Consider the following 16335-nt stretch of genomic DNA (forward strand, 5'->3'; position numbering starts at 1 on the left):
TAACTAAAAAAAAAAAAAAAAAAAAAAAAAAAACTATACCGTGGCAAGGTTCGTTTACAAGACTTGGACCAAAGCCGCCACCACAACCCGCGGCAATCTCCTGTTCAGTCACTGCCACCAAACCCTTCACAGTCCCCAAGGCGCTCCCATGCCTCCCCGGTCCGCGAGGGAGCAAGGCAGTCCCTCGCGGCTCTGAGTCCCTCGGGAAAGGCCACCAAGGGAGGCCGAAGGCACCGTGGTGAGACGGCAGGGTGGGAGGCGCGGGCAGCACCGCGCCTCCAGTTCATGACCCCGTTATTCCACGGGAAAATGGAACATTCTGCTCTTTCCGCCCGTAAAGGGGAGGTGGGGGACGCCTTCGATCTCGTCTGGGAGAGACAGGCACAGCCACCAGAATCCGGGATGCCGGGAGCCGCGTTACGGGAATCTCGGTCGCCTGCAGTCCCGCCTCCTCGCTGTCGGCGGCCTCTGGGCCAATGCTGGGGTGCGCTGAGACTCTCGGGAGCCAATCAGCGTACAGGCCCTGGGTGCGGGGCGGGGCGCGGCGGGGGCGCCGCGAGGCGGGGTTAGGGGAGCGCTGCGCCCTGGCGCGGGAGGAGGGCCGCGCGCCGCGTCCGCTGGGAAGGAGCAGCGAGCGGTCTCGGGTTCCGGCGAGCAGCTAGAGGACTCGCGGAGCTGTGGAGGACCTCTGGACTCTCTGCTGAGCTGAGCACCGCGCCCGCCAGGCCGACGGGTCCGGCAGGGCCTGGCGTCGAGGGGGACGCGCGCGGTGGAAATGCTGAGGATCTAGGCGCTGCGGCCTGAGGTGAGGAGGGCGGGGGCGGGGTGAAGGAAGGGTGGTGTTGCGGGGGGGTAGGGGCTTCGTCGGCGCGGACCCGCGACCGGGCACTCGAAGGGCCTCCCTTGCGAGAGAGAGGCGGACCGGACGCGCGCGAGTCCCGAACTTGTCAGTCTCAGCCTGGAAATCCCCACATTCCTCTCTCTCCCTGCTCCCACCTCCGAATTGTACTTCCCCAACTTTGTCACCTAGATGTCTCAATCCTAGGTACAGACCTTAAACTCGATCACGCACACACTCGGCGCACAGGCTGGCACACCCTTCCGAAGCTCCCGCCCAGAACTCCCTTGGTGACCGTACCTCTAGTTATCAGATCCCACCTCTAGTTATCAGATCCCACGTTTTTCCAGTTCCCTAAAATGCCTTTAGCCCCGTACTTGACCCTTTAATCCCTACTCTGAGCTTGATTTCTCTCCCCATCCTTCTTTTCAACCTTAAATTGTAACAATCAGCATTGTTGTAAGTTCACAGTAGTTATACATATTATTGACATTTATTTTTATCTTTTCTATGTATCGTTCTGACAAATCCCATATGCCGCTGTATCCTAAAGAACAAATCCATCTTTAAATTTTTCCTTTCTTCCCTAAATTTAAAGGTTTTTCTAAGTAGCAGGGTTTTGTTCCTTGTGGTTGAACATTTATTCATAACCTCACACTGAAAAAGAATGTCAGGTTTAAAATAAGGTCTTTACTAAAGTTAGAAATAAAGCTTACCACTTTTTCCCTTTTTTCTTTAAAAGGGAACTTCTTTCGGTTTTATTTGTGTAGTTGTATAGCTGTATTTCAGCAACTATCTGCTTTAAAATAATTATTATTGGAAAGGCAGGATGGATCTTCTAAAAGATTATTTAGTTTAGTTTTGTTCCATGCTGTAAACAAACCCTTTAGACTGTGTGTGTGACTGCCAGCTTCAAGTTGGAACAACTCTTAATTTGAAATTACTGACTCAGATCATCTTATGAGCTGTTCGCCATTATCTTGATTTCCTAAATTTACTTTAATACACATTTGGAAATATTTTTGAACTATAAACTGGAGTACTACATTTACAAAACCAACTTGAGACTAAGTTAGGCTGTGCTTTCCAAATATTTCTTTTGGGGCATAATTTGGACATTTGTTTTTAATCACAAGTGGAAGAAAAAAATTACTAAGAAGAAGTGTCAAAGATAAATTTTGTAGTAGAATATTACCTCATCTCATATCTGTATTAATAATACTATTACTTAAGTTTCTCATAGGTAATTTAGAGCATTGTAAACATTGCTGCCAGCTAATAAGCATATTCTTATATAACTCAAAATGTTCTCATTTTTATTTATGAGTTTCAGTGTTTTGAGTTCATTTAAATTTTTTTCTTAATAGAATTGGCATTTCAGTTAAATGTTTGGGTGAATGTTGATTATTATATACCTGTGAAGTAGGTGTTACACTATCTACTTGATAGACAAGGAAACAGGCTCAGGGTCCCTCTGTAAACTAGATCTGTGTGGCTCCAAATCCTTTGCTACAAACATCTTGTGTTGACAGATTTCTCACAGAGAGTTCAGTGCTACAATTTGGTTGGGGAGCTTAAATGTTAAACCAGAACTCCTCTATAGAGGTAGCCATGTTTTTTCCCCTAGAAGCTATTTCAGAGCTTCTCATTTTAATGGCAGAAAGAATTCCCTGGTATTTGCAGTCAGATTTCCCTGGTATCTGGGCTCCTAGGGAAGCATGGAATGTTCTCACAGGTTTCTCCATTTCTTTTGTTGCAAAGGCAATGTAATCAGAGTTGAGATTTCTGTTAAGCTTTATTATTTTATGCAACAAAACTCATCAGTTACAACCTGCTACAGGAACTCACAAGATGCCTATATGTCATCAGGACCTTCAAAGAGTTTAAAAAAATTAGGGTGACCAATGTGAAAAATTATATGGATGCAAAGCAGTTTTAATTAAATACAGAGCGATACAGAAAATGTTACAGATATTTAAGTTAAAGAGTGATCAATTAAGAATTGGAATGAACAAAGAATCTGCTGGAGTTCAGCCTTGAAACCTGGGTAAAATTTGGATAAAAGGAAAAATAGTGGGAGCCCATTTATAATATAAAACAGAGGACGTAATGTAGAATGGGAACCTAAAGAATGTAATAGAGGACTGTTACATTGGCATTGCAGTTAAATGTTAGGGTGAATGTTGATTATTCATGTGAAAAGGGTCAGAAATAACTAAGGTATATTAATTACAATAGCCAATACATATTTAATGCTTATTTCCTACTGGTATCTATTGTAGGCATTTTACTCCTAATAAAGTATTTAAATATCATAACCTCTACCTCATAGGTGGATCTTTTTATACACAAAAGGAAAGCCAGGCACAGAAGGGTTAATTACCTTGCCTAGTTAATAAGTGTTAGATCCTAAATTTGTATCTAGATAGCATGGCTTCAGAATCTCTTAACCATACATATGCTGTTTCATTTGGGGTACTTGAGTAACAGTGAGTAGAATAATATGTCCATACCATAGGTCTGTTAAACCTACTCTTGGGCTGAAAATGTAGCCACTTATATAGAGAGCTGGCCTAGCATTTGCAAGGCCTTGGGTTCCATCCCCAGCACAGTGATAAATAAATAAATAAATACCCACTATTAGTTGTTTAGTGAGTACTTGAAAGATGTTAAATATCGAGATGTGTAAAATAATTATTGTGCAAAGTTATGAATCCTTTTAGGGAACTATATAAAAGTGCATTGGGAACAAAGACGTTTGTGAAAATGGGGGAAATTCCGTAGAAGAGATGTTCCATCTGAGTTATAAACAGTAAAGCTGAGTCAGGAAGGCATTGTAGAGACAGGGCATAACATATGAAGAAGCACACACACTGAAAGAAAAAGGTATGTTAGAGGAAGTCTAGTAGTGCTGTGGCCTGAGCTCAGAATCTAGAGATGATAGGAGAGAACAATGAAAGGTAAGACCAAACTGAATGACACGTGAGGCCAAACAGAATGAGGAACATCAATATTTGTTTTGCAGTTGGAAAACTACAAAAATAATTTCAGCATGATTGGAGTAAAAGCTAGATTGCTTGCAGTTCTCTCTGGAAGTGTAGTGGTGAAGTAACTTGAGGGAGAAGTCTAAAGAAAGGATTTTATTTATCTGTTTTGAGGTGCTGGGGATGGAACCCAGGACCTCCCACATAGTAAGCAAACTCTTGTCACTGAACTACAGTCCCCCCCTGCCCAGCACCACTCCCCCCCTTTTTTTTTTTAAGAACAGAGATTTGAATATTGGGAAAGATCAACTGGAAAAAGCAGGTACTTAAAGTAGCTAAAATGTTTGGCATAATTGTTCACCCTTTAAAAAGCTTTTAAGAATGAATGACAGCTTAGAGGTAGTGTTTTAGAAAGATTCATCCACTGACAATGTTCAGAATGGGAGGAAGGAAAGAGACTAGAAGTAGGAAGGTTGTTATAAGTAATGAGGTGACCAAATTAAATTGGTTGTGGTAGAGGATAAAAAGATGAGTGGGAAAGATATTGTGAAAGAAATCTGGATCAAACTTGTAACTGAGAAAAGCTAAAGTGTAATGGGCAAATAAGAGAACAGAGGACTATACTGACTCAGGCAATTGAATAGGGTGAGTTGTTTATAGGTGGGGACAAAATGTAAGTCCCTGTAATTTAAAAAAAAAAGAAGTGTGTATCAAAATGTGTGTGCATGAACATGTATGTATATAGGTTCTGTTTTTAGGCCTTTTAAATTGATTTGAGTCAGGCAGAATATGCAAGATGATGACATGCTGGTGAAATTTAAAAAGATCCAAGCCAGAATTCTTAAAATTATTTATTTTTCAGGTAATAGTTGAGTCACATGTATTCAAATAAACTGGCATTTTAAAAGTAGCTGCCAAATACTTTATTATTCATAGCCAGAGAATTCAGTAAAAGAGATAAGACTCAACTATATCATTTAGTTACACAGGAACCAGAAACAGTTGTCACAAGGCTATAGATTCCCCCTCCTCCAGGCTATATGGTATATTTTAGTGAAATTTAATAAGAAATAAGTTATTTGATTGATCATGAATAAGAGAACTTTGTTAAAATGACTGTTGTGTAGATTATTGGGGTGTTTTTTGTTTGTTTTAATTTTTGCTTTAAAGCTTCATGTATACATATCCAGAGCAGAACTTCATTCCCTTTAGCACAATAAATTCAAAATTGTTTTGCCTCAGAATTTTCATTTTCTCTTTATTAATCAGTTTCATCCTTTGCTCTAATGGAGATTGGCTTAATTGTTACTTCTGAATTGGGTTTAATGTCAGTGTCTTCCACACAGTCTTTTTCTGTTTTTGTTTTTGGCAGTACTGGGGATTGAATGCAGGGCCCTACTCTACCACTGAGCTACATCCCCAATGCCTTTTTAAATTTTATTTTGAAACAGAGTCTTGTTGAGTTGCCCAGGCTGGCCTGGAATTTGGGATATTCCTGCTTCCTGAGTAGCATTTCTTTCATTTGGGTGTTCTGTTTTATATGTGCCCCCTCAATCCCACCACCTAGTTTAAAGTAAACTCATCAGAGCTATATGTTGTATAGCACAACTCTGGTCAGTAGACTGGTGTCCTGGGATTTTACCATTGCTAATCTTAATTGACAATTAGAATCAATGATTTATAGCTCATGTGTTTGCTATTTTCTCTGTCTAGAAAACTCTTACCTAATTTTCTCACTCTAAACTTTGAACTTCTTGACTATAAGAATTATTTATTTGGCTCCAATTACATTTATAATTTATTTCTTTCATTTTTTGTTGTATTAGGGATAGAACTAAGGAGTACTTTGCCACTGAGCTACATCCCCAGCCCTTTTTAAATTTTTTATCCTGAGATAAGTTCTTGCTAAGTTGCTCAGGCTGGCCTCAAACTTTTGATTTCCTGCTTCATCATCCCAAATCACAGGGATTATAGGCATGTGCCACAACACGCAGTTTGTCATGTTTTATTTCTTAAGCAATGTTGAGAATCTGGATGCTTATCAAAGTACGCTTGAAACCTCTTCATTTGTCTAATAAAATAGTCAAAGATAATTTGTAAAAGACCTTCTCTACTGTGAGGTCATTAATACATTTCATATTCTCTTCTGGCACACTTATAATTTTGCTTTTGTACTTAGTTCTGTAATAAATCTGGAGTGTTGTGTGCACCGGATGGAATAGGGCTCTTTGTTATTGTTTTTGTTTGTGGAACCAGTTGTCCCAGTAATATTTATTGAATAGTCAGTCCTTTTTAGCCCATTAATATAAGATGCCTTTTTAAATATTTCAGATATTAAATTTCTCCTTTGTGTATGTATATGTGGTTGGTTCTTGTTTTTGAGATGTGATCTCATTAAGTTGCCCAGACTGGCCTCAAACTCCTGGGCTAAACTGGCCTCAAACTCCTGGCCTAAACTGTCCTCCTGCCTCAGCCTTCTGAGTATCTGGAACAATAGGCACACCATTGTGCCCAGCCTATAAATTTGTATATGTCCTTGGGTCTTTTATTTTGTGTCATTAATTTCATTGTGTATTCTCCTGTACTAGTCATGTTTTAATTATTCTACCAGTGTGTCTTAATGGATAATGGTACAGCAAATATTCTCTTTATACTTTTGGCGAATTGGCTTTTGGCTATTTTAAATTTTTTTATATGAAATTTTAAGTTGGTTTGCAAAATTCCCTAAGAAAACTCCTTTGCTATTTGGATTAAAATTGTATTGCATTTATATATTATTTTGTGAATAATTGATAGCTACTGTATTTATTTATTTATTTGATTATTTGAGTTTTTATGTGTGAGAGAGAAAGAGTGGTACTGGGGATCCAATCCAGAACCTCATGAATGCTAGGCAAGCACTCTACCACTTGAGCTAAATCCCTAGCATGCCCACCTTTTACATAAAGATCTTAGACATTATTAATGCACCTTTTAGTAAGATTTTATAGTTGTCTCCATAAAGTTCTTTCATAGTTCCGATTATATTTTCTCTAAATATTATGGTTTGGGGGGCTTTTATGAGGATTTTTTCCTATTATAATTTCTAATTGGTTATTATTGATGTATAGGGAAGCTCTAATTTTTGATAATCTTTTGTTCAACTACTAAGTTAAACTCAATAATTCTAGTAGTTTATCATTTTCTCATTGTTGATAGACAATCTTACCTACAATTTTTTTTCTTTTTACATTTTATCTTATTTATTTTTGGTTCCCCCTTCTAGATCAGTGTGGAATAAATGTGACTCAATTCATCTTGTCTGAATCTTGACTTTAATAGGAATCTTCCAATTTTTACCTTTAAACCTATGAATGCTTACTGTAGGTTTGTTATAGTAGTACTTAAAGCAGCAACAGCAAGGTCTGTACTACTGGTAGCTGTTACCTTTATTGAGTATCTACTATCAACCAGGTAGATTCTGAGCACTTTGTGTGTTGATTAATCTTTACAGTATTCCTAGGTGGTAAGTAGGTAGTGATGTTATATCCATTTTTATAGACAAGGAAAAAAAAAGTGAGGAATATTATATAACTTTTCTAAGATGAGGGTCTGAGATCAGAACACAGGCAATCTGGTTCAGATTCCCTGCTCATATTTATTAAAATGATAGTCTCAAAAGAGACATAAAGTTCTTAGTTTTCTGATGCTTTGTTATTATTTTTAAATTTTAGGTTAACAGTTATTGAATATTACCAGACGCTTTTCAAGCAACTGTTAGAATGGTGTGTTGTTTTTCTTCTTTAATCTATTAATATAGTAACATTAATATCTTTTTCATTTTGAACTATGGTAGTCTGTTTCTGTCTACAGAGGCTATAATCCAAGATGTTTCAAGAACATCTGAAACCATGAATACTACTAAACCCATAAATGCTATATTTTTTATACATGCATATTTATGAATATGCATGTATAAAAAATATGTATATTAGGCACAAGAAGAAATCAACAACAATAACTAATAATAAGGTAGAACATAATGATAATATACTATATTAAGTTATTTCAAACTTAAGAATTTTTTACTTCTGGAATTTCTATTTGATATTTTCAGACCTTGATTGACTATAGGTAACTAAAACCATGGAATGGAAAACCATTGCTATAGGTTTATATGCTTATATTTTTAAGCTAAGTACTTGTTAGTGTTTACATTTTGGTTTTGTTTTCAAATGTATTCAGGCTTTTTCACACAAATGTTCATAATAATTTTGACAATACTTTTGTTATGTAATTTTTATTTATTTGGTATCCAAATGTATGTGCAACTTACATTTCTGACCAAGATGGAATAACAGGGAGTGGATTTACTCCTATACCTGAAACAACCAAAAAACACATATAAATATTAAAAAAGACTGAACATCAGATGATGAAATATAATGATGTTGATTTATTTGGTTTTGGGAATTGAACCCAGGGCCTCTTAACCATTGAACCACATCCCCAGTGTGCCCCCCACACACACACTTTTTAAAATTTTTAGTGGTAAATTGACACAATACTTTTGTTTATTTATTTATTTATTTTTATGAGATGCTGAGGATCGAACCCAGTGCCCCACATGTGCTAGGCAAGCACTCTACCACTGAGCTACAACCCCAGCCCCCCATCCCTTTTTATTTTTTGAGACAGGGTCTCAATTGCCAGGGGCCTCACTGAGTTACTTGGACTGGCTTTGAATTTGCAATCCTGCCTCAGCCACCTAAATTATCTAGGATTACAGGCACACATCACCAGGCCAACCAAGACAGTGATCTTGAGAGATGAGAAACAAATGAGGTGAACCCTGCAGTTGCCCTTGCTCACTGCATTGAGACATTTTAAGCTATGACACAGGTAGGAAACCCAAGACTGAGACTATTGGATACTATTAATTTGAAGGATGTATCTGGGGAGGCAAAAGTGGCTAGTAGAGTCAATAGAACAAAATAATAAAGAAAAGAGGACACTACAGAGAACTTTGGAAAGGTTCAGAGGTCCCTTTCAACTATTCAGCTGATTAATGATCAATGTGAGCATATAAAGAAACTACTGAAGGGCCAGGGGAAAAAAACTGAAAAAAAAAAAAAAAAAGAATTAGAAGTAACAAGGCCTGACATTCTCACAAAGTCTGAAATAGTACCTGTTCTGACCAGCCAGGTTAGAAAACATATTGGTTCCTGGGATATTAGGGAGGATATACAAAAAAGTCTTACCTCAATAGAAGGAATATAATTAGCCCCAGATGTCATCTCTAAAAAGCTCAACAAACTTCAAGTGTAAGAAACATGATGAAAACTATGCTAAGGGGCATCACAAAAAGGTTGCTCAGTCGCTCAATCAAACTGATAACATATAAATCCTATACACAGCCAGAGGTATAAAAAGACCTTTAATGCAAAAGAATAAAGAAAGGCATGATAGCTGATTTTTTTTAAAGTGCCCACAAAACACTGATTTCAAGACTTGTAAAGCTATAATTATCAAGACAGTGTAGTAGTTGCATAAAGATAAGCAAATAGATTAATGGAACAGAACAAGATTTGGCAAACTGCAGCTCACCTCCTATTTTTATAAAGTATAATAACACAGCAATCCCCACTTATTATCTTGGCTACTTTTGTGTCACAACAGTAGATTGGCAATTCCAGCAGAAACCTCATGGCCCTCAAAGCCAAAAATATTTACTTTCTATCCCTTTACATAAAAATTTGCCCACTCCTAGAAATGAAAAAGCACAAATAAATCTATATATATATAAACAACTAATTTTTTTCAAAGGTGCAAAAGGCAGTTCTCTTAAGACGGAATAGCATTTTCAAAAAATGGTGCTAAAGTAATTGGTTATTCATATTACAAAATGAATTAGATTTCTGCTTCATGCCCTATATAAACATTAATTCAAATGATTCAAAGACCTAAACATAAAACCTAAAACTTGGAGAAGAAAACAAGAGAAAGAAAACCTTGTGACTTTCAGAAAATATTTCTTAAATACAACACTAAAAGCAGAGTCCATTAAAATAGACTTCATTAAATCAGACCTTCTGCTCTTCAAAAAACAATATTAAGAAGATGACTAAACCGCAGGGAAAAAATTATGTGCAAATAAATTTTCTAACAAAGGCCTTGCATTCAGAATATATTTTTAAAACTTTCAAAATTTAGTGATAAGAAAACAAGAAACCTAATTAAAAAATAGACAGACTATTTGAACAGATATATCACCAAAGAGAATATATAGCTGAATACACACTTAACCAAATGACCTAGCAATTCCACTCCTGGTATTTCCTCCCCCAAAATTAAACCCTCTGCCCTTACAAAGACTCAGCGCTAAATTACAGTAAATTTTGAATATACATATTCAAAAATGGAAGTGTTTCTTCATCTGATATATGTCAAGTGATTTCTATGCTAAGTATGATTCTAGATTCTAGGAATATAGCAGGGAACAAAATAGACAAAATTTCTACCTTATATGCTTACATTCAGTTTTGGTAATATAGACGATGTATTCATTTCCTAGGGCTACTGTAACAAACTTCCACAATCTGGGTGGCTTAAAGCAACAGAAATTTATCCTCTCAAGGTTCTAGAATATAGAAATCATGAGTCTAGAAAGAAGCATTTACCTCTTCCTAGCTTCTGGTTACAGCTTTCTTAGCTTGCAGCAGCATCATTCCAGTCTCTGCCTTTTTTGTCATGTGACATTTTTCTGTGTGTCTTTCTCTTCTTAAAAGGACAGCAGTCATGGCATACTAAGAGCCCATCCTATTCCAGTATGACATCTTAACTGATTACATCTGCCATGGCTTTATTGCCAAATGGGTCACATTTTAAGGTATTGGGAGTTAGGACTTCAACATATCTTTAGGGGAATGTGATTAAACCCATAACAGACATTAAGCAAAATAAGTACATTATATGTTATTCTAGAACAGAGGTTGGTAAACTGGCCTGTGGACCAAACCCAGCTTGCAGTCTATAAAGTTATATGGAAACAGCCGTGCCTAATTGTTTGCATATTAACTATGACTGATTTTGCACTCCAGTAGCAAAGTTGCCTAGTTGCACACTAAATCTAAAATTTATTATCTGACCCTTTACATAGAATATTTGCCATCCTGCATAGTAGGTCTTAAGTTTATGGAGACTAAAATAGGAAAAGAGCCAAAATAAGCAATACATTGTCATCAGGGAAGATCTCTATATTAGGGGGAATTTGAGCAAAGGCTATAAGAATTTTCTTTCCCCCAGACCTGGGAATTGAACCCAGGGGTACTCTACCACCGAGTAACATCCCTAGTCCTTTTTATTTTTATTTTGAGGCAGTGTCTCCCTAAGTTGCTAAGATTGGCCTTGAATTTGTAGATCCTCCTGCCTTGATCTTATGAGTTGCTGGGGTTATAGGCAAGTACCACTGCACCTGGCAGGAATTAATCTTTGTATTAATATAGATGTGCAATATATAGTGTTAAGTGAAAAAAGCAAGTAATAGAATATTTATCACTTGTGATCCTATCTTTGTAAAGTAGAAAAGTATATATTTAAGCAATATAAAGTTATAATATATTCATAGAAATTTTTGCAAGGCTATTTGGTAGAATTACAGGGCATTTCCTCCTGGCATTTTTCTGCTTTTCACTTAAAATTTTTAAAATATTATAAATATGGTTTCTTGTGTTATTAAATTATATCAAAGGCTTAATGTGTTTTACACAATGATGAAGGATTCCATTCTTTGCCCAAGTTTTAACTTAACTATATTTCAAAAAGGAGCCACCACTACTCATGCTAGAATTTAACCTAATGTGTTTTAAACAATGATGAAGGAGTCCATTCTTTGCCCAAGTTTTAACTTAACTGTATTTCAAAAAAGGAGCCACCACTACTCATGCTAGAATTTAACCTAGCACTGAGCAAACCTTAAAATGAATTTGTGTCTACATGCATAGAATACGTTGGCAGTTGGAAAATCAGCAGTTTTAATTTAGTACTATCAAAAGACAAAAAAGTTAGGATTCTGTCAAAGCACTGCCTTGCTGCTTTTGTTGAATTCAGCAAAGCATCCCTTTCACATTTCTGTGGTATTCCATAGATATTAAGGAATTTGGAATTAAGTGTAAGTGAGCCTTAGTGTTTGCAAGTGTGTATCTAAACATACTACTGGGCTGATGTGGTCCCAATTTCTCTGAAACTGTGACAGAAGGATCACTTGAGCCCAATAGTTTCTGGCCAGCCTGAAAAAAGAAAAAAAAAAAAAAAAAAGGAAGAAGAAAGAAAGAAAACGGTAAAAAAAAAAAAAAAAAAAAAAAAAAAANAAAAAAAAAAAAAAAAAAAAAAAAAAAGCTAGGCTATTTAGTATTCTTACACAAGTGTTTTTGAGATTATTTTATTCTGAAGTTCAGAAGGTCTCTAAAATGGGATACTTTGTGCAAACCTGGAAACCTAATAGCAGATAAGGATTTTAGAAGCACATGTATAATAAATGTTACCAATATGTTGGCTTTCTGAACAAGGCTGTTCTCTCTTTACAGCAAAACCCAAAAGAAAGAACATGACATTTGGAGGCAGAAGACTTAGTTTCAAATTCCTAATCCTTCAGTTACTAATTTTGTGATTTGGGGTAAGTAATTTGTCTCATCTGAACTTTTGTCTTTTCTTTGCAAAAGTCCAGTAAATAATCTCTTTCCTACCCACCTGATTCCCTAGGATAGTAAGAGAATCAAGTAAAATAATTTATGTGAAAGTATTTTGTGTAAGGTAAAATAGTATCCAAGTGTTAATGAACTCGTAATTGGTTCTAGTGAAATAGAGCTGAGGGTAGATCATTTTAAGTAATTAGTTTAATTATTTAATGTAGATATGATCAGCATTTTGCAAATTTATTTAAATTAACAATGTACTATAAAAGATAACAGAAATTTTCCTCATCTTAATCCCTGTTCAACTTAATACTCAATACATGGTTTTGCTTTTTTTTTTAATATTTATTTTTCAGTTTTAGGTGGACACAATATATTTATTTTTATTTTTATGTGGTGTTGAGAATCGAACCCAGTGCCTCACGCACGGTTTTGCTTTTTATTTTATAATTATACTTCACGTGCTATTCTACAATTATAGTAGTAATTTTACCATGGTAACAAAATTCACATTGATATTCCTCCTCATGTGTAATGTAATTCTGATGCATCTTTTCATGGTTTTTCTTTGTTCTTGAGTTATATTTTTAAGAAAAAGAAAATAACAAAAGTCACAATTATGGGCAATAAAAATAATTTATAAGGAGTCACAACTACTAAATATTCATCAATTGTATCTCTACACTTTTCCTCCTACCTAAGAAAATCCATGGAAATCAAAGTAAATGAGAATAAACAACTGTAACAATTATCTCATATTCCAATTTTTTAAATAAGTCATTCATAAACTTTGTTACTTTAACATTAATAGTAGCAAATTACTTATGATATATTTCATAGATACTTTTAACACTGTTAGGTTGAACTACCATGGTTGAAGAACTACTGTCATAGAAGAATCACTCATTTCTTTGCTTTGTCTGTCTACAAGTCATGATTTGGCTTTATAGATGCGCAGATTATAAGGAAAATAAATGTATGCAGGATTGTTGCAATATATGCATAGAAAATTATACAGGAAGTGAGGAGAGGGTAGTACTACTAATAGAATTTTAAATTGAGTGTTTACTGTCAATAAAATGAAAGGGAAAAATAAGCAGAATATTGTTAGTTCTGTGAATTTTAAAACAAGATGAACTCCCAAATAAAGTTAACTGTATTGCATATATTTTATAAAGTGCTGCTGTTATCTCCATCTCTTAGAATTATATATGAAATCAAGTGCTTTAATAGATGTTCCCTCTCACATCTCAATAATAATCTTTAAAATTAGGAAACGGTACTTTGTGCTATAACTGCAAATATGAATCCCCTCTTTGCTTGTGTCCTTTTACTTGTGTCTCACGCACTGCTCAGTTAAATGAGTGCTTTGAAGTAATCATAAATATTTACACTATAATCATAAATATTTTGTTTTGAATTTTATTATAAGAATATGGTACATCAATAGAAAGATGGACAGTTTTCCAGAACTGTAGAGAAATCTTTACAATGTTAGCCAAGGTATTTGGTGGAATGAGTGGTCAGGTTCACATTACCACACATATTTTCTTTGTTTTCTGTTTTCATGAGCAGTTAAACATTGTGGTAGAATTTTCTAGTATGGGGCTATTTAAAGTGCTCCCCCCACCATCTTTTTTTTTTTTTTAACCTTGCATGGAATCAATTTCAGGGCCTTGCACATGTTGACATGTGCTCTGCCACTGAACTGTGTCCCCATTCCTAAGTTAGACTATTTAAAGTTGGGGAGTAAGGGAAGAAACAGGTGGAAGAAAATGGCCTCTGCAACTTAATTCTTTTATACCTCTCCTAATGTGGTCTAAACAGTTCATTATCTGTTTTGTACAAAGTGATTTACATGGTTAGGAAATACATAGTCAAGTTAGAATTATAATTTTTAAAAATATTTATTTTTTTAGTTGTAGTTGTACACAATACCTTTATTTTATTTATTTTTATATGGTGCTGAGGATCCAACCCAGGGCCTTACGCGTGCTAGGTGAGTGCTCTAAGTGTAATACTTTGAAGCACCAATCAAAAAGTCCACAGTTTTACTTAGGAAAAAAAGTTTACACATTCTTTTTTATTTAAATTGTATGTTTCATAACTTGAAAGTAAGGCCTTGCACATGCTACGCAAGTACTCTACCACTAAGCTACATTCCCAGCCCAAACTGTATTTTTGTATAAGTACTAAAGTAAAATTGGTGCATCATTGAAAAATTCCAAAGAAAGTATAGTAGAGAGTTTCCCTCCCACCCCAGTTTCTCAAACACCCAGTCACAGCCAACATTAAATTTTTATCCCTTCTAGAAATATTTTATTCATAAATAATGAAATGAGCATATTTTGTTTTCTTTTTAATTTTGTTTACCGACAGACAATAGCAGATATACATTCTGTGCCTTAATAATATACTTTAGATTATGTTATGTATCTATAACACAGGATTTTGGGGGGTACTAATGGGGATTGAACCCAGGGGTATTTTACCAGTGAACTATATTCTCAGCCCTTTTTTGTATTTTTTTTTTTTAAGACAGGTTCTTACTAAGTTGCTTAAGGCCTCAGCCTTCCAAGTAGCTGGAATTACAGGGCCACACAACTGTGCCCTGCCTAGAATTTTTTTTTTTTTAATGACTACATGTATACAGTGTTTAGGCATACCATAATTTAGTGGCCTATCAAAAAATTTTAGGTTATTTCAACCCTTTACTGTTGAAAAGAGTACTGCAGTGAATAACCTTATACATGTGTTGTTTTACTCATATCTGAAAGATAAAATAACTAGAAATAAAATCATTAGATTCAGATGTATATGTATTAATTTTTAACTGATATTGCAGTATGCTTTATATGGCTATGCACCTTATCTGGGTACAGCCATCTTTGTTTTTAATTAAGATCTAATTTACAAACAATAAATATTTAGTTTTAAGTGTACGATTTATTAAGGATCTAAATTAATTTGTGCTGTAACCTGCAAGTGTCTAATGAGGCCTTTATTTTTTAGTCTCACAACAATGTTGATAACTTTCTGGAATTTATGTTTTTGTCAATATTATATAGGTAAGAATGGTATAGAGATCGTTTTTGGTTTGTTTTTGTTTACTTTCATATGTAGTAAAGTCCAGACCTCATGAGCATACAACCCAATGAGTTCTTAACATTGTCCAGGTCAAAATACAGAACCTGCCCCACACCGTAGAATGTTCCCTTTTGTCCTTTTCCCTACATAAAAATAGCTGCTCCTTGACCTCTATCACCAAAAGTTAAATTTTGCTTGTTTTGAACTTAATATAAGGGAAATCATGTGGGGTGTACCTTTTCAAATGTCTGGTTTGTTTCATTCTGTATTATATGTGAGATTTATACGTGCCGTGTGTACTTGCAAATAATTCTTTGTTATTGTCATTACTCAGTTACTTGAAAAAATATACCACAATGTATCTTTTTTTTTTTTTTCTTTTTCTTTTTGGTGGTAGAGATTGAACCCAGAGCCTACAGGCATACTAAGCATATGCTTTGCTATTGAGGCTAGACCCCCAATCTTTACTGATAGGGAATGTTCTATATATCTTTGAAAGAATTCAGCATTGGTTTCATTTGGCTCTAAATCTTGTTTGTGTAGCTTTTGTTTGGTTATAATTGAGGTCTAATTTATAAATAACAAAATTTACCAATTCCTGGTGTACAATTTGATAGGAAACCCATGAGTCTTTTGCATTTTTGCAGTCTTCTAAGCAAAAGCCCTGACTGCCTTTTTTTATGAACTATCTTTTCAAGTTTATTGGAAGATAGAATTGGTGTCTCCCTGTATTGCAAAGTGGGGGGGGGGGGGG

The 16335-nt window shown here is 35.5% G+C and overlaps 1 protein-coding gene across 2 annotated transcripts in view; it reads left to right on the plus strand.

Moving 5' to 3' along the window:
- Window positions 1-16335, plus strand: part of Il6st (interleukin 6 cytokine family signal transducer) — a 108187-nt gene that overhangs the window by 60042 nt on the left and 31810 nt on the right. The window contains exons 1-2 of one of the 2 annotated variants that reach the window (XM_015497294.2): window positions 570-805; window positions 12387-12475. The gene's annotated coding sequence lies outside the window, so the exon portion shown is untranslated. Of the gene's footprint in view, window positions 1-569; window positions 806-12386; window positions 12476-16335 lie in introns of those variants that run through there. The other variant, XM_048800030.1, reaches the window with a different exon arrangement.

This window comes from Marmota marmota, unplaced genomic scaffold (assembly GCF_001458135.2).
Source record: "Marmota marmota marmota unplaced genomic scaffold, marMar, whole genome shotgun sequence".
NCBI classification, from domain to species: Eukaryota; Metazoa; Chordata; class Mammalia; order Rodentia; family Sciuridae; genus Marmota; species Marmota marmota.